The sequence below is a fragment of the Anser anser genome, assembly GCF_964211835.1.
Source record: "Anser anser genome assembly, chromosome: 4".
In the NCBI taxonomy this organism is placed as follows: Eukaryota; Metazoa; Chordata; class Aves; order Anseriformes; family Anatidae; genus Anser; species Anser anser.
The window spans coordinates 75,794,050-75,817,880 of record NC_139724.1 but is presented as its reverse complement, the minus strand read 5'-3'; the positions used below and the strand labels follow the sequence as shown (position 1 = coordinate 75,817,880).

The 23,831-nt window shown below is 56.3% G+C and overlaps 1 protein-coding gene across 3 annotated transcripts in view; it reads right to left on the bottom strand.

The window, feature by feature from the left end:
* PTPRA (protein tyrosine phosphatase receptor type A) overlaps positions 1–23,831 on the bottom strand; it is a 97,731-nt gene that overhangs the window by 73,150 nt on the left and 750 nt on the right. For 2 of the 3 annotated variants that reach the window (XM_083832771.1, XM_083832770.1), the window contains exon 2: positions 3,315–3,435. The exons of the other annotated variant lie outside the window; for it this stretch is intronic. The gene's annotated coding sequence lies outside the window, so the exon portion shown is untranslated. The remainder of the gene's footprint in view (positions 1–3,314; positions 3,436–23,831) is intronic. 3 annotated transcript variants of the gene reach the window in all.

Below are 23,831 nucleotides of genomic sequence, written 5' to 3'. Positions count from 1 at the left end.
TTCTAAACCTCTACATGACCGGGAATTGAGGATATTTTGGGGGGAATTTAAAGACAAATAGTAATGGTCAGTGTTACTTCCACGTCAACAGTGCTGAAGGATTCCCGCTGAAGGGAAAAAAAGCGTCAATGCTAGATGTAGTCGAGGTATTACATATCCATTCCCTGCTCTCTACCCAAAATAAGAGATTTACCAGAAAAATAAAAATTAAAAAAAAATTCTATTCAAATGAAGGTCACAAGAGATACAGACAGGCAGGTGACTGTTCTCTCTTATGGGCCAAGAAAGTGTGCAGCCAGACTACTCGTCAGAGAGCACAGACACAGAAGAACAACAGCTTTAAGAAAAATTATGCCCCTAGAGGGTAGGTCTGATTCAGAAAAATAGACCGGGTGTTGCCAAAGGGCTGGAGAATTCCATCCAAAAAACCGGAGACGTTTCACTCACAAAAAAAAAACTTCCTTATTCAGTGGAAAATTGTTTGCTGCGAACTCGGACGGAAGTTTCTGAGCCAGCCCAGGCAGGGCTTTCACCTATATACCGAACAAGAAAGGCCAAGAACAAGGCATCCAAACACGCTGCCCTGCCAAAACCTCAGTGGTTTATCATCTCGAGTTCAAATCAAGACCTCCAGCCCTGCTACACGCGGAAGGGTTTCCAAGAAACGTCTGCTGGCACCACTCCTAAAACGCAGCTTCCGACCCGCAGCTCGCCTTCGCCGCCGATTCTGAAAGCTCAGTTTCCTACGAAGCTGCCTCCCTGCCACATCCTTTACGCTAGCACAGCACCGAAATACCACAGTGTTTTTGAACAATGCGCTAGATTTCTCTAAACACAACTGTTTATGTAAGCCTGGTGGCCCCAGGCTCGGGGAGGAGAAGAGCCCGTCCTGGAGCAGGAGAGCGGCACCACGGCACGGAGCAAAGCCCCGAACAACGCTCGCTTATGCGCCAGCATTTCCCTCCTACCCTTCTTATAAAGCTGTTGGGACCGGGAAAGCAATTATTTCGGAAAAGCAAGCAAGCCTCAGAGGCACGGAGTGAGTGCTACCACCCCAGGCAGGAGATGAGGGATCCCACCTGTGCCCTACCACCACCACCCTGACTTTGATCGAAGGATTATGTTTATTATTGCACTCTTCGTGCAATACTTTTTAACCCGGTTCTTCTCCTCTCCAGTAGCTCGCCCACCAGGGAAATGCAGCTCTGATGGAGACGGCAGCTCCAGCAACGCCTGCCATGGGAGCCACGGCCGGGGACGGGAGGTGAGGGGCACTGCTCCTGATGCCGTGAGGGCAGAAGGGCGCTGCTGCTTCAGGAACCACGAGAGCACCAAGGTCTCTAACGAGGAGCTTCCAGAGGAAGGGAGCATGAAGATATCCGGGCCCCCAAGGTTTCCAACACAGAACCTCTTCGGTTTCACATCCAAACTCGGAAATCTTACCTGCACTCTGCAAACGCGCACTGCCTGGGCTGCCAGCTTCACAGCCCACGGTAAGTCTGAGCTGGAATAAACGTGACAGTGCTGGAAGGGCTGACAAAAAGAGCCAGCAACTTGCCTTGTGTCTCCTTCCGAAGGTTCTCACCAGGGACGGAAAGCGCCGTCGGACAACCGACGGCTCCACACTGCTCAGCTCCGGCCAACATCACATCCGTGCCTGGCTTCGCCACAGACCTCCCACACCAGTTATTTCTCTGAGACTTTGTGCTGGCCAGCCTAACCACGCAGCCCTTCCCAAAACGTCTCCTCTCTGTGCGAGCCCAGCTGCCTTTCCAGTTTCCATCCCCAAACCACCAAGAGGCCTCGATACGCACATCCAGGGCACGCCTTCTGGGAAAGCTGCTGCCTGAGAGCAGGTAGTAGAGCACACGGTCACTGGGTTATGACACAGCCCGTAGTGCTCTGATAGACGCTTGACCATCCTCAGGCTCTGCTTCCCTAAAAAGGGTTTTATAGATTTTATACGTTCAAAAAAACAAGTATCAAAACACATCTGAGGCTACTAAGGGTGAGTATTGCAGGCAATTTTCTTCCTTACCTCTCACTTCAGTCTCATCCTTTCCCGGGTTCACTTTTGGGGAAAACATGCACCAAGAAGCAAAGCCATTCTTCTAGAGAGCTGGCCACTTCTCAGTAAGCCGGCGGGATTATTTCAGCTGTTAACCTCAATAAGCTTCTTCCCCAAATCAGAAAGGGAGCCAAGCAGAGTGAAAAATACACGTAGCGAAACACAGCACGAAATTCAGCCGAGCACAAACACACACACACTCGAACAGACCTGGAACGCGTTGCCGAGTACCACGCAGATTCAAAGGGAAGCATTTAGTCACCCGTGAAAGCTGCGAGTCACTTCGGTTTGGAACAGAGGTTATCACACAAGGCTTGCAAAAGAATTCAAAGAATTTCTGCACGAAACCATAAACTGGTCAAGTTTGTGAAGCCCGCAGCGTCAACAGGAACCTATGTGAAAGTTTTAAGGAAATACCAAACCACACATACAAACTTCATCTCCAGACAGCGTGAGCCTACATACATGAAAGCCACGGCAACAAAAAATGCTTTAAGAAAGGACCCTGTTGGTAAAAATCACCGGGTTTCACGCATGCATCACAATTTGCTACTCCAGAAGCACAATCCTAGCACCAAACCCATTACGGCTGGAATCAAATACCCAACAAGCAACCTTGCAGCCAGATTTTTTTTTTTTTAAATACCATTTCTCAAACTTCTCCTCGAGTCAGACCATGGGAAGAGCTCCACTCAGAACAACTGCCCACAGCCTCCCTGCTGGGTGTCGGTTTTTAACTCACTGCCACGCTGCGTAACGTTGCTTCGTACTCCGTAACCTTCCTTCATACTCCACGACCTCGTCTGCATCAAAAGGATCTTTTTTTCCCCTCTTTCCTCCTCCTTAACTAACCCCCTGCTGCTAGAATTACGCACCCGGGTAATAGCAGAGAGCGGCGTATTTCCACTCGACGCTAGTTTGTATGATCAAAGAAGCAAAGCCTCAAGAAAAACCCTTTCCAAAACAGCACAAACATCGACACCAACCTCCGCACATCTTGCGGCGCGAGCTACGAGCTTCACAACCGACAGCTTCGTTCAATAAAGGATGAAACACCGGGCTCGCAAAAGGCTTGCGTCCAAACAAAGGGAGCCCCCCAGCCTAAGCAAACCCCGCTCCTTCAGCTCAAACACGGGGAAGACGGAGCCGTGCGGATGCTGCAAGGCTCAGAGCTATGAACCCGTGAGCTCGTAAACCTCCGAAGGCTGGGGACCCCGAAAGCACCCCGTTAACGTGGCTGCCGTACCTTACAAGGGACGCTCCTCCAGCTGCTCGCCTCCCCAGCAGACGGCCAAAGCTCTCCCGCTGGGTACCGCACCAGCACGGGGCCGATCCTTAGGAAGGCCGCCGATTATTCCCGAGGCGCCCTGCAAGAGAGAGACACCCCGTTAGCGGCTCGTGCCCAGCCGAGGAAGGCAGCTCCCACGGATCGGCCGTTTTATTTCTTATTTTATTTTATTTTCTTGCCCCGACTGCTGGAGCTGGGTTGGGAACGACGGGCACCGTCCCACGAAGCTGATCGCCCACCTACGCACGGAGATCCGCAAGCTCATCCGGAGGCACACCGGCCTGCCGAAGCCACAGGGGGTAGAGGAGAGCTGAAGACCGCAGCTCGGACAAGCCCAAGGCTGCCTGCTCACCTAACGAAACCCAGCTCTGTGCTGTTCCTTTACAGACAGGACGACGAGGACCACGCATCGCTTGTCCTACAGCTGGGCAGATCTCCAGCCACGCCAGATTTCGCATCCGAATCCGGAGCGCTACCTGAAACACACGACCTTATTCTCTCTCTTCCAGACAAGGTCTGCGAGCAGGAGTGGTACCCTCTGGCCGGCCGGCATCGGGGGAGAAAGGAGGCGGGCCTTTTTCCTTCCGCCTGCAGGCCTGACGAGCAACCAGGTGCCTTCAAAGCTCCGCTCGGCTCGCGGAAATCGCTCCGAGGGCGAATCAGGTATGTATCGCCTGGGCCATCTGAGGGAGCTGAGGTGGCTCTTCTGGAGCCGTGGGTACGGTAGCGAGGAGGCAAGGAAAACAACAGCTATTGCGTCAAGCTGCTGGAGGGACGGGCGAATTATTCCCTTGGCAACGAGGTCAGTGGGACCTGGCGATTTTCTCAGTTAAGCCGTTTTATAAGCACGTACATACATATATTGAAAGGTACGCATATGTACGTATACGCACACAGAGCCAGCTTCTCTCTAGTGCTCTTCCCAGCTTCAGATTTCATTTTCAACCAAAGCTCGCCACGCCTTCCCCACTCCCCAACGCAAGAGGCGTTTTGATCAAGTCAGCGTAGCCCCAAAAAAAGCCAAACCCATCCTTGCCGCGAGAACATCCCGGTAAAATTTAACCCCCGACCCCAGCCGTAGCAGTGCAGGTGAGCCCCAAACACGGCTCTACGTGCAGGGGGCTCCACGTCCAGCACCTGCAGACAGCGAAACCCCGAGCGTGCCCAGGACGGGCCGTGCCCGCGGCCGTCCCTTCCGGCAGCACGGAGCTGGAGGCTCAATATCCCCGCTCCAATCCGACGCATTGCAACAGCAGCTGCTCCATCTGCATCCGACAGATCGATTCTTTGTATTTCTTTATTATTTTTTTTTTAAGTTGTAAGGGACACGTTCTGCAGACGCAGGCAGGAAGCAGCACAGCGTCTGCTCCCTCGTCCCCGGCCGCCCACCCCGCTGCTTTGCATTCCCCTCCAAGGCGCCCCGGCTCGCTGACGGCAGCAGCGGCTCCCAGCCCGGCCGCGCGGCACGGCAGGCTCCCTTCTAATTACCCCGGAGCCTCCAAATGAGAGAGGGTGAAAACGAGACCAGCTCCTTGCCGCGGCGACGCCGCGGCTCCCGCGGGCTTGGGCCACGCTCCCCGGCCCAGCAGCACCCGTGGACATTCCCCGCGCGATTTCTTTTTCTGGGGATTTAAAACACGGGGGAAGAAACTTCGGGAGCGCGAGGGGCGGCCGTGCGATTAGAAGGACCAGTCGTGTCTACGCAGACTGATTACAAGCAATTTATGTGCAAGCAAAATGAAATATTCCCCGTTTTTCTAGGAAAATGCCCAACCCCGTGCTGATTTACACGCTTTCCGAATCTCACTGCCTTCGGAGGGACTGCCTGCAGCGTAAATCACCCGATCGCAGCACAGCACCCCACGCAGAGCGATCCCTTCCCGTCTCGCCGCTCCCAAACCCCATCACCCCGACGGGTGCTGGGGCTCGGCCCCCACACCAAGCGCCAGCCCCGCGGCGGCTCCCGTGCTGTCCGCACCAAAGCTGGAGGAGAAAGGAGGCTGGTGCCGGGGCCGCTCCTGAATTAAACGCGTGGGTGCAAAAGGCGCCGTCAGCCCCCTCCTCGGTGCTGCGATCGCGGTGCTGGGACGGGGGCCGATAAATGCTTATCGGCCCCGTACGTCCCCAGGGCTTTCTCCGCAGCTTGTTCCTGACCAAACCCGATCATCCTTCGCGCCTCTGTGCGAGATTCATTTAAAACAATTACGGAGAAGGGATCGGTGCTTAAGGGATTTACGTGCCGTGCAGCGTGCGCGCTGCCCGGGATCACCGGTGCCCAAATTCTTCCCATGCGTCCACGCAGGCACGTGCTGGCTGACCGGCTCAGCGCCTTCAGCAGATAAACCACCTCCTCGCCTCTAAAACAGATTTTTTCTCCCCAGTTACGGCTGGGGGTCCATCCATCAATACTCCCTCCCCTTCAGGTACCTCCCAGCCCCGAGGCTCCGTTTCCAACGGGCAACGCTGCCCCACCGCAGCTCGGCAGCTGCAGTTTTATCACCCTCTTACGCAGCGCCCGCTGGACACGTTTCCCGAAGAGCCCGATGGTAAATCACAGCCCAATTAGGGCTGGGTAAACGAACGAGAAACGAAGAGAGAACGGCAGTGGGCAGAGCCATGACGACTTCACCGGGAGAGCTCGGCCACGGTGCGGGGCTGGCCTCGAGAGCCTCAAGTTCTCCCCTTATTTCCTTGGGTAATATTCGAGGTTTGATTTTTCCAGCCTCCAAAGCCAGGCTCTGATACGAGCGAGGGTTTCAGATGCAGCCGGCCGCCTTGTGCAGGTGATGGGAGAGACCGGCGTCCCAGTCCGACCAGGTCAAACTGGTCTGGGGAAGCAGCGGGATGCCCTAACCCCAGCCCAGCCAGCGGGCGAGGGATCGGGGCAGGGATCTGGAAGCAGGGGCTCGAGGCCAAGCAAAGGGAGCCCGGAGGCAGCCCCGTCGGCGCTCGGGAGGTTTTAGAAACTCCCGGGGCTGCCAAAAAACGTCCAGTTAGAGCAGGGCGAGACCTCGTAACAAACCCAGCCGCTCTGCTGGGGGAAACCAAACCCGGGAAACCGGAGATCCACCGGCAACTACATACCAAAGGCTTCCTGCCTCTGCGCCAGGCTGCGTTTTGTTTGGGTTCGGGTGGTAGGTGGGAGCGCAGGCTGCAGGTGGTGGGCGACGGATGACTGCTGCCAATGCGAGCAGCTCTGCACCTTCCCTCCCCCTGAAGATAAAAAAAAAAGCATAAAAACGCCGTTCTAAAGCGGCTTTGTTTAAAAGCTAACCCTGCATTCACAACGGCAGCTAGAAATTGGCGTCCTTCATTTGTAGCTTCAGTCGGTTCTTAAAGAAAAGATCATTAAAGAATGAAAAGATAACGAGATGCACCTGAATTAGGACTCCCTCCCCTGCCTTTTACGACAAATATTTCAAAACCCAGCAAGGAGACGGCATTTTGCAGAGCTCTAGGAAACCACGCTTCGAAAAAAAAAATAAAATACATTAACCCCAGAAAGAAAAGGAGCAGAACAATAAAAGTAACGGAAGTTTGCTCCGAGGAGACGTCTGGGAAGGTGAAAGAAGGAAGCAAGCGGGGGAAAACACACAGCATAAAGACAGGTTAATCCAAAACAGCACGAGAACAGCTACCCAGGCATTTCGGGTTTATCCAGCGCTGCATCCAACAAACAAGCGCGATCGGTTTTGAAAACTCGCTCCGTTTATACACACGCATCCCCCTACAGAAGGCTCAACCCACCCCCAGACCTCTGAGACCCCCGAACCTCCCCAAACCCTACCTGTACTCAGCCTCTTGGCTCCAAAAAGCTGGAAAACCTCACACCTGCCTCCCTGGTCTTCTGCTTGATTATGGCAGTGACTGAAATCGCAGGGCGAGGGCACGCAGGGCAGAAGAAATCCTTGTAGGTCCCCACGAAACGTGGTACCGCACAGGCAAGCTCATCACCAAGGAGCCTGATGTAGATGAACACCAAGCGAAAAAAAAGGCACGGCTATAGGGATGACAAATACCTACATTTTCTCCAGAGTCTACCCTCACCGTCCCAAGTCGCTGGTGGCTTCCAGCACAGGATTGCTCACGGGCAGAAGCAGGGAGCAAAAGCAGCCCTCGGAGGCCGGCGCGTCCCAGGGGATCGGATCAGACCCGGCTCGTTCCCCTGGCGTGCCGCACGCAGGCTTGGAGCCCGACGGCCTCTCCTCTGCTTCCATCACCACAACCATTATTTTAATTTTTAGCTTCCCGATCTTGGCGGAGAGATTCTTAAGAGCCCAATCAAGAACAATTAAACGCAAGAATTAAGCGAGAGAAGGCGCCAAACGAGCTTTGGCGTCTCCTCCTCTTCCCCAGAGTGGGATGCGAGATTAAGAGCCTGGCTCAGGGGCTCGGCCGGTGCTGTCCTCGGGTCCCCGGATCCCCACTGATGTCCGAAAAAAAGGATGAAAAAAGGGATGGGGACACAATTCCTGCCCTCCCGGTCACATGCAAGCAATACGAGGTGCGCGGTGTGATTTGGGCAGCAGGGCAGGATGCAGAGCCTGTGCTCAAACAGCCGGAGGGAGCCGCAGGTTTCGGCCGATGTCCAGAGGAGCAGGAACCCAACACCTCGACCAGGAGCATCTCAAGGAGCTGCCAGCGTTGGCTGCTCAAAGAGCAAAGGTTCTCGGGATCCCAGCTTGATCTTAGCTTAATTCATTTACGGTAAAGAACGCAGGTCTTCAAAAACTGCCCTGCAGCCAGAGGCTAACAGCTGCTCTGCTGCATGACAGCTGCACCCAGATTCACCATTCTTCTCCTAATTTATAAAACCTGTAAATTTATGGAGCCATAAGCCCGGCTCCCTTACCTTTGAGGACCAGGACCACAACCCCCAGCCCCAAGACGCTCCTAGAGACTTGTCAAACAGCGACACGAGAGGCAGCGACAAAACCCCACTCCCCTCGTGCCAGCCTAAGGCCCTGCAAAATAATTGTCTTCCCACCCAGGAGTCAAGGTTACAATTACAGCGAGGATGAGTCAAGCCGGAAAGACCTACTTTAAATAAAAAGGGGAAAAAAAAAATATGGAAAAGTTGTCATGAAAACACGTGGGTAATTGTAAGCCCCAACACAGGCCCATTTTTGCCTGGCACCTTGCTTGCTTCCGCTTTGTCCAAGTTGCCAACCACAAATTAAACGCTTTGGGTAAAACCAGACGCCCGTCGCTCATCCCGTACCTGTAATACTTAGCCACTAGGAACTCCACATCTGTTTTGCTCTGAGGCTTTCGGCGGTGACTCAATGTTATCTGCAGCTTCGGACCGCTGCAGATAAGTGTTCCGGAGGTGGTTTTCTTTTTTTTTCCCTCCCCCTAGCAGCGGGGCCGCTCGCTTTCAGATGGAGGAACCCGCCTGCAAACTGGTGTCGGAGGCAAAGCTGGTAAAGTTTGACACGAGCCGAGGAGGAAGCACAGGACCCTGACTTTTTTCTGGCTGAGGATGAAGCTTGTGAAGAGGCAGGGGGGTTAAGGAAAGCGGAGCCTGTGCCCGAAAGCAATCCTGAAGGATTATTTGGGATTTAACCTTCGCAGGCTCGCAGGGCAGGGCAGGTAACGGAGCCCCACGTCCCTTCAGCAGCAGCGAGGTACCTGAGGTGTACGCGTGGCTCCAGAAAAAAGGGACGCGGCAGCAGGAAGCATCCCCGCACCCAGGGCCTCCAGTAACTCGCTGATACAAGCCACCAGCACCCCCAGTAACGGGGCAGACGCTGTGCACGCACAAAGGCACGCCTGGGAAAAGGCCTTTGGGGATCACACAGGCTGCGTGTGTGCGCGAGGGAAGAGCCCGGACACAGGACACAGGCATCGTCTTGTCCTGCTGTCGGAGGGGATCTGGGCAGCGTCAGCCTGCCGACACTGATCGCCAACAGCCGTTTCCCCCCCGCTTTGTCCAGGGCTAACCTGGGCAAGCACAGGGATCGCCGTCCTGCCTCCGCCGGGCTCCCCTGCCCACAGGGGCTCAGCACCACAAGCAGCTGATCCAGCGCAGCCCTTCGGTGTTGGCGTCCCTCACCCGAGCATCTCTTCCTTGTCACCCGCGAGGAGAGGCCGAGAGACCCGGGGCCGCTCGGCCTGGGGACGAGGAGGGCAGGGGGATCCCGTCCGTGTCCGCCAGGCCCCGCAGGGAGGTGCGGAGGGGCCGGAGCCAGGCTCTGCTCAGCGGTGCCCAGGGCCAGGCCCAGAGGCCGCGGGCCCAGCGCGGAGCCCCGGCAGCTCCCCCTGCCCCTCAGGCAGCACTGCTGGGCCGGGCGGGTGCCGGAGCCCTGGCACAGGCTGCCCAGAGCTTGGGGGGCTCCTCCTGGGGGAGCTTCAGCAGCCGCCGGGACGTGGGGCTGGGGGGGACACGGGGGGCCCTGCCCGCCTCAGCCACGTTGGGATCAGCAGCAGGCCTAGGAAGCAGGGGCAGAGCACCCCCGTCACGCACCATCTTCACCCCAAAATACCTCCCAGTCTCCAGCGCAGGCTCCTTTTGGCCACGGGACCCTTCCACGAGTTTATCCAGCCACCACCCCCGTGAACACAACACCCTCGGGCAGCCTGCACAGCTCGCCCCATCGCACGGAGGCGCCCGCATCGCTGACGGCACGCTACCGAGACGGTGCCAGCAGCCCCAGAAGGTGACGGTCGGGGCCCTCAGCCCGGGTTTCCCGGCGTTAACAGGCACCGACACCAACAAGCAGCGCCCTGCAAACCTCCCGGGTTCAAACGGCGCTCCTCGTTAGCAGAAGCAGCAGAAGCAAAGAAGCAGAAGAACTGGTTTGAAAAGAGGAAAAAAAAAAAAAAAATACAGATGACTCCCGATAACATGTCTAATTAATAAAGCACAAACTCAACAGGCTCGTTCAGTCTGTGCGCCCCATCTGCTTTGCCTTCAGCCCGGATGGTTCCCATATCCACGAGCACCTTTTTCCATACGGATCTCGCTGCGTGCTGACAAGCCGAAGGCGTGCCTCCGGCACCCGGGCACATATGTTCCCCTACAGCATCACCGCACCTCCTTATGCTCTCCTCGGAGGCAGAAGGGACGAACAACAGAAGACACGAACGTCCAGGATGCAAAGGATGGGCCCAGGACACTGAGGCCTTACAAAAAAACCCTACAAATGTAGGAGTCCGGTATGAATTTGCCCTAATTCTTCACAATCGGCCATTCGCCCTGGCTTTAGATGGGCACTGATCTTCCTGTAAAGCCACAGCCCCATAAATGCTGACATTATTTACCCTGTCGCGCGTTAAGTGATGTGGCAATCAACCCGAATGAAGTGCTGAACGATGATTTATGAAGATTTATCTGCGGAGTGACCAGCCGGAGCTCCCTGAGGCCAGCGGCTGGAGTCAGGATACCCGAAGTTCAGGGTTAGAGCAGGGCATCTCCCATCTCTGCGTGTTTCTGGTCCTCCTCTTGGAAATGAAAGGCAGAGAAAACCCGTACCGCAGCGTCCCTACGACATGAAGCATCCAGACACTCTCACAAACACACACGGTCTCTAAAAGCGTCGAAAAAAAATAATAAATAAAAGGTGAGTACTAAGACTGAGGTTGTGGGACCTCTCCATTGCTGTGCAGGACCGTGGCAGAGCCACGGACGGGACGGGGGAGATGGAGAAGCACACGGAGAGTCTGCAGCACGCCGGGCAAGCTGCTTCTGCAACTCGAAAGGGAAAAGGGAAGGGGTCAGCAGGAGGTGCAGTCAGCCTCACGTCGTGACTACAGCAAGCGGGCTGAGATCTAAGCGTGCCACGAAAAACACAAGCGAGTCCGTTAAAACGGCGGGGTTTTACATGAGAAGTGCCATCCATAATCCTTCCGGGAAAGGGGAAGAGCGGGAAGATGGCTGCATCCCGTTTCTGCTTCTGAAAAGGATTTCTCCCGAGGTTTCAGAGCTGGGAGAAGTTTTGAGACTCGGCAATTGGGGATGGCCTGCAAAGACTACAGGGAACGGAAAATGTGCCCCTCTCAAACCGACACAGCCTAGCAGAGCACTTCCCCCTCCTTCTCCATAGCGTAGGATGCTGGAAAGACCCGCTTAACTGGCGCTAGGACAGAGGCAAGGGCGATTTCTCTGGTCGTTTACAAGGCTCCAGAACAACAGGAAGCCATTGATCACACGCTGCTGATAGTCCTGGTGTGCTCACACCGCCCTACAGCAAGACAGGCTGACTCACTCACCCCAGCTAAAAAAAAACCAAAAACAACAAAAAACACAAATACCACCACAACTCCCTCTGCTAGAGACGGCCGTTCATTTTTATTTTTTTTTCCCCAGGACAGGAGGATGCAGGGTTTCATTGCTCTGGGTGGATTTCACGAAAATGGCAATCTTTCAACGGGGTTAAAGCCTCAAGAGGCAGAGAGGATGCAGTCAATTCCAGGCGAGCGTCTCCTCTATTACTTAATGCACGCCCATAACGGCTGCTGGCACCTGCTCGCGAACAAACCAGCACGAATCAGCCCCTGAAAATACAGTGTATTATCCCTCGTGCTGCACAAAGAGGGCAAAGGATGGGACCGAGTGAGAAACATCCTCTTGGGAAAGTCCGAGCCACACCTAGGATTACACAGGAGAAAGAAACGAGCCAAACGGGGAAAGCCAAACCTTTAATAAAGGGAAACCTCCAGCAATTTGACGCAATGGGGATGCAAACGAGCCACCTGCAACGCCAAGCCCCCCTGGGCTCCATCCCACCCGGGGGCTGGCCACAGAGAGGAGCGGGGAGGATCCTGCAAGGACAGAAAAATCCCTCCCTGAGCCACTGGGGAAATTTCCTGTGGGAAATCGCGGCCGGAGCAGTAGGCTGGACACAGGCGGCAGACTTGCAGAATGCTACCAGCAGCTTTTCTTCTTTCCTTCTTTCCTACCGGTTACTTAGGAGCGGAGCCAACGCAGATACAAGAACGAAGCAAGAGGCACAGAAATTTAACCAGGCTCGCTGGCCACACCACGACGGTACGGGGGGAATCCGGGCAGCAGCCAGCGCCTTGGAATAGGCACAGAAAAAAAAGTTTCCACAGGAGCTTGTTCCTTTAAAGTCAGATGTATTAGATCATCTCGTCCCCCAGAGTACGTTGTTTCCTAATGCTTTGCCCAGACCGATTTCAAATGTCAAAAGCAATGCTGGGTGTTTTGTTTTGTTGTTTTTTTTTTTTAACTACCTTCAGTCCCCACAGAGCCGGTCAAGGAGGGGAATTTTAGACTGTTCTGTCTTTCCCATTAAAAATGCAATTATCGGCGCAGCCTGATTACAGCATCTCCCGTCACGCAGAATCCGGGAGAGGCCGCAAGAACAGCTTGCTTTTCAAATGGAGTTCGAGAAATTAATATGCGCCTTTCAGAGCTCGGTGTTCACATGCCGATAAAATTTGCAGGAAGGCACGGGCAACCGCTAGGAAAGAGCATCCCTTCAAGAAAGCTGCCTTCAAAAAAGGACAGGACGCAAGGCCCTCGCGAAGTACTTACCCCGAATTATTCATGGCTTTTAAAATAGTCTTATTGCTCTTGCTTTTCAGTCTTCTCGTCCAGTTAACGACGAAAAACCTTCGCTACAGGAAGGACATTTTTAGATGTCAGCTCCTGTGTCCCTGTGGATGCGGAAAGCCTTGCCCGAGTGAACGTGAGAGGTGTTTGCTCGGGTAAAGTAACGGCACACGGGGCTAAAATTAAGGGAGCTTCAACTCCTCTTCCCAGACACGAAGGCAGTAAGCGTCTTGCAAGGTTCAGTTCTTGGATAACCGTAAGTGGGAATTAGCGCTACAAGCTGGGAACATCTGGATGCAGATAGTTAAACAAGATAGCATCGCCGGGTCACAGCTGGTTTCCACATTTTCCTCTCGTCCTACCAAAAGGACGGAAAGTCAGGCGGTCGGGGCACCCGGAGGAGTCACAAGCTCTGCTGTGGGTTACTCGGGCTCCTCCGCATCAGACGTTAAAGACGGATGGACGAAACCAAGAGCAAGTTCCCTTCCCCACCGCCCCATGCCCAGGCGGTCCCCCCCAGCCACCCCTGCCCGAAATGGCTCAGCCCACGTCAGATGTGGTCCGACACGCGCAGGAAAGAGGGAACTGAGAAATAAGCTTTCAAAAAAAAAACAAGAACGCCGAAATCTTACATCAGCTCACCTCTGCTACGTGACGACTAACCAGCTCTTCACACCTTAATTCCCTTTTGATGCCAGGGCGATAGCACGGCCTCCTCCTCCAAGCACCAACGAACCCCACCAAGTTCCTTTTCCATTTTTTAAAAGAGAAACACACCTAACGCGGATGAGACGGGGCTTTACCCTAAGTTACTAACAGAAAATACAAAAAGTAAGTACAAAAACCTTGCTGCACAGCTGGCAGCAAGAAAAAAGGGAGCTCACAGGACAGGAGCAAACCCCCCGAAATCAGCTACGCCCGACTTTCAAAGATGACAAGGCTTAGCGTCTTATTATTAATACTGAATCCTCCGCAGGATGTTTTCTGCTAGGGGAAAAAAAAAGCAGAAGTGTTGCTTTTTCAGCTGCCCATTACATAAATGGAGCTGAACGAGCCCCACTTCAGAATAAGCATCTCCCTTTCACCCCAAGCATTAGGCGGCTCGAGTGGGAAGCAGCCGGCATCGTCAGACATCACACACGTTCTCCAAGTGAGAGCCTTCAGGCTTAGAGGATTTCAAAAGCCAGCACTTGAGCGAGCAGGGAAGCCCAAACTCATTTTTCATTTTGCGTCTTTCCCCTTCCTACACGGGGAGCAGCCCGCTCTGGCCTCCCAGGAATATTTCAGCCCCAACCTGGGCTCAAGGAGCCTGCACACAAGGTGTCGATAAAGAGCAGGGTGGCAAGGGCAGGGAAGCTCACGGAGGAGAGCTCAGAGAAGAAGGGAACACGAAGGAGTTTCAGTTTGTCTGTCTGAAGCCAGGAAAGACGTAACCAGCAGGCATCCATGCGCTTAAGCTGCTAAGAAACAACCCTGCCCAGAGGAAAGGAAAGCCACAAACGGAAGAATTCAGCGGGCGAGCGCTTGACACGAGCGTGCTATCTGCGAACAGGGACAATTTATGGAATAGGCTCTCAGAAGCCGAGGAGGACGGGTAAGGAACGGGCCGTGGGGGTCCTGCCAAACCCTGCCTGTAAGCACCTCCTGCCAAGGCCACCTCGGGGCTCTTGGCTGAGGGCAGGCGCTGGAGAACCCCACAGAGGGGAAAATGGATGAAAACGGCTTCTCGGCCCCAAACTGCAGGACAGATCTGCCACGAGACCGTGGAGAGACCTGGCTGGGCTGCCCTTCCTGGCTCAAGGCTTCCCACGGACAGACAGACAGACCGACCGACCTCCTGACAGCATCTTTGCGAGGGTCTGAAGCCGCAGCATCCCCTCTGCTCCAGCCTGCACCGATCGGAGGGGCGAGCTCACACAGATATCTGAAAGAAAAACTGCACCAAAGCCTCGGAGCTGTGCTACACAGAGCCAGGGTCTGAAATAAGCCCAGCTTCTGAGAAGCTCAGCACCATCGTGCTCTTCAGAAAAAAACAGTATATCAGAAACAAGCAGATTTTTCTGAAATAGCGTTTCTGAAATGATTATCTTTGCTGTCTCCAGGACGTATACCTGCACAAGCTCAATACCTTCAGCAGTCCCGTTTGCAGTCTTGGACTTCAAGATAGAGCGAGTGGATCCGTAACCCAGTGGATTAGGGATGGTTTGGCAGCTGGGGCAAAGAGGCAAGGAGATAATCCACAAAGCATGAATTTCTGAGCTAGGTCCACAACAGGACAGCCCAAACCTGTGCTCAGGAATGTATTTCAAGCTGCTCTTTCATTAGCAAGAATGGGTTTAGGTACTGCAAACATCCAGTTCCTCTCCTCCATACCGCTCCGGCCCGATTTTCCCCAGGCCTCTGACTTGTGACCGACGCCTCTGCAACTGGGACAGAGCCCAGAGCCAGGATTTGGGGTCAGATCCACCACAGGAGTGACTTTGAGAACGTAGTTCGAATTCTTCCTAAGCTTTGGAGCATTTTATTCGAAGTTCTGAGCACTTGGGATCAAAACTAGCTCCCGGCTTCCAAAAACAGAGGAAGCAAAGCTATCAGCAATGAGAAAATTGACTCTAACGTGACGCCCAACGCCACAGGCTGACGGGGTCGCTCGGGGGCACATCAGACGACCACAGATAAATTGGGGCTGTCGGATACGCGTGAGAACCGGCTGAAGAACGCTGAAGAGCTACAAAGGGTCCCAGAAAGACTCATTTGAGGGGGCTGTGAAATCCTGGTGTACCTCTGACGGAAGGCATCGACGGGACAGCTCTCGGGGAACAGAAATGCGAGTCGGCAGCCCGAGTCCGAACGATCGCTTTGTGTCACAGCAGCTGGCTGAGGCCACGGGGCCTCCCAAGGCTTGATGCAGCCTCGCTCTCTTGCCAAAAAGACTTGATAAAATAAACAAAAAATAAATAAAAGTAGGGTGAAACCAGTAGGAGAGCTCTGATTCCTCCCAGAGCAGGGGCTGTAACCGCGGAGGGCGGCAGAAAGGCAGTTTATCCCTGATGCCTGCAGTGCTCTTATTGAACCCCCAAAACAAGGCTTCAACCCTACAGCCACTTCGGTACTTCCACCTTAATAAAAACAACACATCACCCTTCAATTCCTAATCCTGGTGCGGAGAAATGCATTATCACAGCTGAATCACAGCCGAAAGCCGGGCAGCAAAATGACACAGCACAGCGCAGCATCCGCTCCTCGCTCCTCTTGCAACCTTTTTCCCAAGGGGACCAGGACAGAACCTGTGGGGTTCGGAGGGGGCTGCCGACCGCCGCACCCTCACAAAACCCACAAAAACAGAGCCTGCACCTCTCACAAAACAATCCCCCAGCCTGTTTCTCATTCTGGAGACGCGCCGGGTCCGGCAGGCTGCCAGCACAGCCCGGATCCCAGCGGCAAAAGGCAGCCGGTCCTTGGGATCAGAGGACAGGAGCAAAACCCCTTAGCGCTGCCACAGCTCAAAACGCATCCTGCCTGGCTGGGAGGCTTTGCCACGCTGCGGATCCGTGCCGTCGGAGCTGCTGGAGCAGGGAGATAAAGAAGCTGGCACGCTCCAGGCCGCAGGGGATCAGACCCGAGAAGAGGTTTTTGTCTTTTCATTCCGCCCTACCTCAGCCTCGAGCTGCAGGGAGAGGAAGGATTGAACCCTGAGCGCTGGGCTCTCGCTTGGGAGGCCGATCGCCGCAGGCAGAGGCAACGCATCCCAAAGGAGACGAGCTGCAATTCGTCACAGGGGCAGGCTAATCTTCCTGCGAAAGCCCCGCGCCAGCAGGCCGGTCCTGTTAAAGACAAAGCTCGACCAACAGTTTTACTGGAACGGGCAGAACAGAAGCGCTCCTTCCCACAAGGAGCTTTCCAGAACGCAGTTCGCAAAGCCAGCTGGAGCACGGAGCCGGGGCTGCCTCGGAAAGCCCGGTCCTTTCCCAGTGCCTCACCAACGAATCTCCACATCGCTCTGAAAGCTGGGTGCTGGGCTCACGCCCATGCTCTTCATTAACTGCTTGCATTTCTGAAACTGCATCGCCTTCGCAAAGCGGCAGAGCAAGGAAAATTCAACACCGAGCATAAAGAGGCCAGCTCGGCTGGCCAGCAACGCATCCCCGATGCAAGCGGGGGGCACTTTGGGCAGACCAGTTCCCTTAAATCTGTTCTACATCACGTTTCTTAACCTCTGAGGCACTGAAAAATGAAATTCCCGGTACGCACAGCACCCTCCCCGTGTCAGTAACCGTTTAAGAAGCTGCACTGAGAAGCACAGTGAGGAGTCCTTAAATCGTGGTTTTACGGATTCTCTCCCAAAGCGAGCCGAACCATCAATAGGTTTGAACTTGCCCTCCACACCCGGCTCACACCCAAGCAACCCCGACCGCAGGCAGCACGGGGAGGAATTCACTTGGGGCCCGGCAGTGCCAGTTTGAACCGATTAAAGCACAGCTTTGGTCTTTCGGCCTGCCACGGGGCAACGGGAAAGCCCTTGCCCCGCTCGCCGTGCCACCTCTTCCCACCGTAAGGAAGAAACTGAGCAAGGACTGAGCAACTGCAGAGCCTCTTGCTTCCTAAAACCAGCCAGAGCTGTGTGATCTTGCAGGAACTCTCAAAAAAGGATGGAATAGGGCAATCCCTGGGCTGGGAGGCTGAGGAGCTTCGTGGCCCGGGAAGCCCGGCTGGAGTTTCCAGCCCAGCCCTGCACTCACCAGCCCTCTCTGCCTCATCCCCGAAGCATTTTCCCCTGTCGCAAGTTTCCCCTTCTGCCGCGCCTGTGTGCGCGCACTTGTTTGTTCTCCATTCACCAGTCTAAGCAGCTTTCGGAGGGGAAAAAAAAATAAAAAATAAGTTTCTCAGCCCTACAGTTCAAAAGGGCGTTGTGGCGGGGGGAGGGCTGGGCTTCTGGGCTTCGCTCCACTTGGTCTGGAGAGGAAAATGAAAAGGGATGTTTCCAGACACCCCGCCGAGGGGGCGACTGATGCTGTGTAATTAGTGAAGGCCGTGGCAACCCGGTAGTATCAGGCCTACAACTGCTTGTACGTACTCAGCCGAGCCCCTCACGGGGGTGTCTGACTAGCTGGGAACTGAGCAAGGCCTCAACGAGATCAAGGCAGGCCGAGCAGCTCCGGCCAAGCTTCAAAGACCGGCCTGCGATGCCAGCCCCCGCTGGGCAGGGCCGCCGTGGTCCCAGGAGGGCTCCCCGGGGTCCTTTCTGCCTTGCCACAAACAGGCACGGTCGGGCTGCGGCGCGTCCTTTCAGAGCAGCCCCCAGTTTTTCGTAGTTTCTCCCCGACTTCCCGCGTGCGGGGGGCTCCGCGTGGGAGTTCCGTGAACTCAAACACCGACGCCACCGATCTCCGCAGAGAGCAGAGGTTTCGCCTCAAACTGCCCCGAAGGCCCCACGAGGGGCTGGGTTGGAGCTCTCACCCCCCGGCTCCCCGCTGCAGTCAAAGAAAAAATAAAAATAAAATATTACCTAAGCACCGTAGATGAGGCCAGGAATGAAAACGATGCTAGATGAGTTGGTTAAAGAATTTTATAAAAAAAGGTAGTGCTACGTAAGAGGTTCTTAAATAACCCTACGGGAAGGTATACAGCCTGCCCGAGATGACTTTGCCAACCTGTGCAGGCTGCCGGAGCCCAGCAGAGAGCTCAAAATGCAAATTCAGACATCACGCAGCAATCTACACACGGTACCTCCGAAGGTCAGAACGATGTGGAAAAAAAAAGGCAGGAACACACAAATGCACTGCCCTGCAGAAAGATTTTGAAGGGCCAAACGAAGCAGAACCAAAGAGCGGGAAAACCGTCCACAAAGCTGCGAAGTAAAACCCTGCTGATCCTGAGAATGGTCTTCCCGTTTCTCTTCCATGTATTCCCATATAACCTCAGAAAATAACGTAACCTCTCATCAATCTAAAGCTCAGCCCCAGTTTTCCAGCCACCAGGGTATCTGAAAACAAGCCCCTGCCATGGAGTCGAAGATCCCGCCTCGCTCCCGACCTGCCATCTGAATGAAAACGCAAATCCTACACGGCGGCTGGGATTAAAAACATCTCTCTGTCTGTAACTGAATAGGTTTAAAGCCTCCTCAAGAGAAAATCTGGAGGATTATCCGCTCTTTCCAATTTATTATTCGTTTCCAACTCATTTCTATTCATCCCTCATTTGTCGTTCAGGCCCGGCATGCGTGGCATTAAGCGTCTTCCAGGAGACGCGGAGCTGCAGCTTTCAGTGCCCCGCTGACCCAGCAACGCAGAGGGACGGGGGGAAGCCCTCGGTCCGTATTTCTGCTTAGAGACCACCAAAAGGCGCGCAGGCGCGGCTGACAGCGAGCTGGGAGGCTGGGGCTTCGTGGCGCGGAGCAGCCGGTTTGCGAAGCAGTGAAATGGAGAGGTTCGGACGGATCCGCTCACCCACCTCGCCCAGCGTTAAGCAACGCCTGAAAATCCGAGCGGATCCGTTTATTTTCCGGCTTCCCCAGCACACCCATCGGTGCTTCGCTTTCGGAACAAAACTGAGGTGATCACCTGCCGGCACGGTACAAATATCGTGCAAACGGTAAAGCGGCAAGGGGAATTCTGCCCGCTGTCCCGCCTCCCTCCGCCGCCACGGGACACAGGCCGGGCCCTCAGGAGCTGCAGGTCGGATGGCAGAACGTCCCCACGCTGCGCGCGGTGCCCGGAACAAAAGGCTGCCCCTTTCCCAGGGCGCCGCTGGAATCCGTCGAAACCACTAAAATGCTTTTCCTTTTTTTTTATTTTTTTTTTCAAAAGCGGATCCCGTTCTTCATAGCTCTCCTCTTACTCAGCAGATTTCCTTCCTCGAGGGCTGAGATCCGCCGCTCGGAAGCTCCGGAGGCCGCCATGCCGCCCGTCCCTTCTGCCTCGCCGCCAGCCGCCCCACCTGAGTTTCGCTCCCGGCTTTTCCTCCTCCCCTAACCTCCTTCACCGCCGAGGCACGTTGCTCCTTCCTCCAGCTCCCTTCCCGCTCCGGCAGCGCTCCTCCAGCCTCCCGCAGCCCGAGCGGCCGCTCTCGCCCCCCACATTTTCTCCCTCCCCGCCAGGAAGCGGCACGTCGACTCTCGGATCTTCCCAGCTCACGCTGACCGCCCCGCGGCGCGCTTCTGCAGGTCCTCCCTTTCCCTTCCTTATTTTTTTTTTTTTAGAAGGATGAGTAAACAGAAAACCTTCCGCAGATGTGCCGAGGCCTCTCTTTGGGTCACATCATCGGTTACCGCGTTAGTGCTCATCCGAAAGCCCCCGAGGACAAGATTGCTGCTTCGGAGGGTGAAGCAAGAGGTGCCCGACCGGGCGCGAGCCAGCGCTGCGATTAATAGTGGGACCTCGAGCTGGTGTAACGCACGTCGAGGCCAGGAACAGATTTCCTGGCTGCGGAAAGCCCTCCAGCACGGACTATTACCGGTTTGTGTCAGTAAATTCTGTCACAGCACCCCTCGGCCAGCCGCGCTTCGTGAATGAGGCCGTTTGGAAGTCCCGGGGTAACAATCAAGGCGCTGACTCTGGACGGGCAGGGTCTCGAGCAAGGGAGGGACCCCACGCACGCCCAGAGATAAAGGAGGATCCCTCCGTCAGTTCGCACGTACCGCAGCTCGCCGCTGCCTAAATCACTTAAGCGCAGCCAGTATCGGCCCTCCCAAAGGCGGCGGCACTCCAAAAAGCCTCAGAGCCGCCTCCGCGGCTCCCCGTCCATCCCATTCGCGTCACCTGCCGCCCTGCCAGAGGGAAGGACGAGGCCGCGTGCGCCCGGCACGCCGCGTGCTGTGAAAAAAGCAAAGAAAGGAGAAAAGGGGGTGGCTGGGAGCGGTCCGGGGGTGCCCTGCGGTCGGAAGCCCCCCCCGGCTCCTCGCACGAGAGCCCGGTGAAGGCGGGCACCTGAGCACGGCCCCCGCCGACCTCCTACCTCCGGCGGCCGAGCCGCGCGCCCCAAGGAACCTCGGCTGCTCTCCGCAGCCCCGGGCGAGGTCACTGGCGCCGGGGTGGAGGCCGGGCTGAGCTAAACCCCCTGGGCTTTAGCTCATCCCAACAATCCCAGCTCGCGGAGCTCGTTTCGAAACGCCAGGCGTGATAGGGGCAGGCAGGCATCCAAAGGGGAGGCCCGCCGAGCCGCCGCTTGCTCCGGCGCTGATTGATTCGCTGCTCGTACCTGAGCCCAGGCTTCCTGTCACCGCTTACTTAACGCGGACACGCACAGCCTACAAGCTCCAACACGTCAAACTCTGTTTTTAACACCGGTATGCGGCTACGGCTCCCCGGGACCTCTCCGACCGGGCCTCCAACAGGCTTTTATTGATTTATATTCCAGCGTCGGAGCGTTTCAGGCCCCCCAGGTTACGAATACGGGCCTTCAAGCTCCTCACCTGCCCATATCCTCGGCAGTGGGGCACGCGGACACTCAGAAACGGCTCGGCTGCAGCACGCCTCAAGCCTGCTGGGCTTTCCGGGCCAGCTTCCCCCGTTCCAGCCTCTCCAAAAGAGACCAGAACGAGGGGATGGAGGAGGAGGACGGCTGCGAGGTGACGGGGGTGAGCCCGGGCGCTCGCAGCGCCTCCGCGGCGTAGCTCACCTCGCGCCCCACGTTGCAGCGCGGCGGATGCCAGGGAGGATGGCTGCGCCTCTCCTTCAAACACGCACGGAGTCGGGAGGGCGAGGGGAAGGGGAAGGGGAGGGCGAGGGGAACATCGGTGACCCCCCCCTCCCCCAGCTCCTGCCCCCTCCTGCCTGTAACGCCTGCCCCTGGTCTCGTGCACGGGTCCTCATTTCACTGTAGGGGAGACGGCGCGGCGGGACCTGACTCACGCGGGAGAGGCAGAGGTTGCGCTCTCGTCCGCGCTTCTCGAGCCGTGGACCTCTCGTTTCCCACCCCGGGCCTGAATTACCGTTAATTACCCCGCGCGCAAAACGGAGCCGCTTCGACAGGAAGAAATTAGGCCGACAAATGATTCTGGAGCGAAGAGGGCCCGCCGCCTGAGGAAGCGACCTGCCTGCGTGTGGATTCGAGGTGGGGGGGGCCTCACCGAAGTCGCAAGGAGACCTCCACCTCTCGGCTCGGCTCCCCTGCCTCAAAAAATCCCGCTAGAGAATACGGGACGGAGCTACAGAGACATTCCCCGCAGCCTCCCGGACCGGGGTGGACGCGTGGGTGAAATTCAAGGGTCTCCTAAAGGAGTCGGCCAGAGAAAATCGAGGCCGAGGCACCTCGGGCCTGATGGCTGCGCGGATGCACGCAGCACGGTGCTTGCCGTGTCCGAGAAGAGGGCTTCCAGTGTTTTTATGGGTTTAAAAAAAGGAAAATAGTCAGGAAGAAAGCTGATCGACGCACTTACAGCTGCTGGACAAAGAGGAAGGTCCTTCAGCCACGCTGAGGACCAGCTCTTCCCGGGGAAGATGCAAGAAATCACCCTGGATGCTTAGAGAACCGCTTACTTGTTGGGAAATCTCCCCCTAATCCCTGCACACCCCGATTAAGCACCACGGCGCACGCCCCGTGCATGAAACATTAAATATTAAACATGAATCCCTCCTCGCGTAGCTGAGGATGCTCCAGCCGCCCGATTCGGGTACCGAACCCCATTCCCGCCCTAACCACAAAAGCGGCAGCGTTTCACGACCGAATCGGGAGGAAACCCCGGTACCCGGAGGGGCCGGCAGCAAAGCACCCGACGGCCCTAAAAGCAGCACGGGCATCAGCAGGGAAGGAGTTAAGCGCAGCGGGATGAATCAGCCCGCAGACACGGACATTTCCTACCTCCCCTCCTGCAGGCTTCCGAGCCGCTCGCCTACCTGGTCCCACCTAAACGGTTTCGGCCGCCGCAGGAGCGACGAGGCGCCGGGTTTAGGTTAAGGGGAAAAACTCGGCTGGGGAACGAGAGCAGGAACCTCGCGTCTTGGCCAGGCGCGAGGCGCGTGCAGGCAGACCCGAGCCGAGCACCGCGGGCCGTCCGCCACCCCCCTGGGTCCCACCACTGAGCTCCGACGCCCCGAGCAGAGTTTGGGAGCAGACGTTGGCCATGGCAAGGCCGGGTTTCTCTCCCCGACACGACTCCCCGTCTTTTCTCGAAGCACCCCGTATTTCCCCCGCGTCCCGCGAGCTCTCCGCCGGCGCAGAGGGAAGGGAGATGACGAATTCGGGAGAGCGTTCGGCGAGCGACCGAAGCGAAATTCCTGAGGCTCTCGGCACGGACCCCGTCGCTCCTTGCGAAACTCCCCAGCTGGAACCTCGCAGCCAAAGCCGCCAGCGAACGTCGTCTTCCCTCCTCCCTCCGCTGCCGAGCACGGGCCGGGATGCCTTTCCGCGACGCTCTTTGGGGGTTTTAACGTCACTCCATATTTAGCAGGAGGAAAAGAAGAAGAAGAAAAAAAAAGAAAAGAAAAAAAAAAAAGCCTCCCTTCCTTCCTGTCGCGTTTTCCATCCACGCTGAGAAGCGAGCGAACGGGGCCGAGGACGAGAGCGGGGCAGCGCCCGCGGTGTTGCCCTCGGCTGCCGCGGGACCCGCGCGCACCGGCCCCATGAAGTTTTACGCCCCCGATATCGGGGCGGGAGGCGTCGCGGCGCGGGGGTGCAGCGTTCGGGCGTCCGTCCCGCAGCACCTGACAGGGGACGGAGGAGGGAAGGGGGCCCCGGCCCCGCACACGGTGCCCACGTGTGCGGGGCGGGGGCAGGCGGCGGTGGCCCCGCTGCCCGTAGCGGTGACCCCAGCCCAAATCCCATCCCCGGGGCTCCCCTGTCCGTGGGGAAACGCCCGGGGGGGGGGGGGGGGGGGGTTGGGGCCGGTCAACGCGGAAAAACGCCGTGCAGGTATGGGGGGCGGAGGGAAGGGAGGAGGGGGAAGAGAAGGAAGGTGAAGAGGAAGAGGAGGAGGAAGATGAGGAAGGAAGGAGAGGAGGCGGAAGACGAGGAAGACTAGG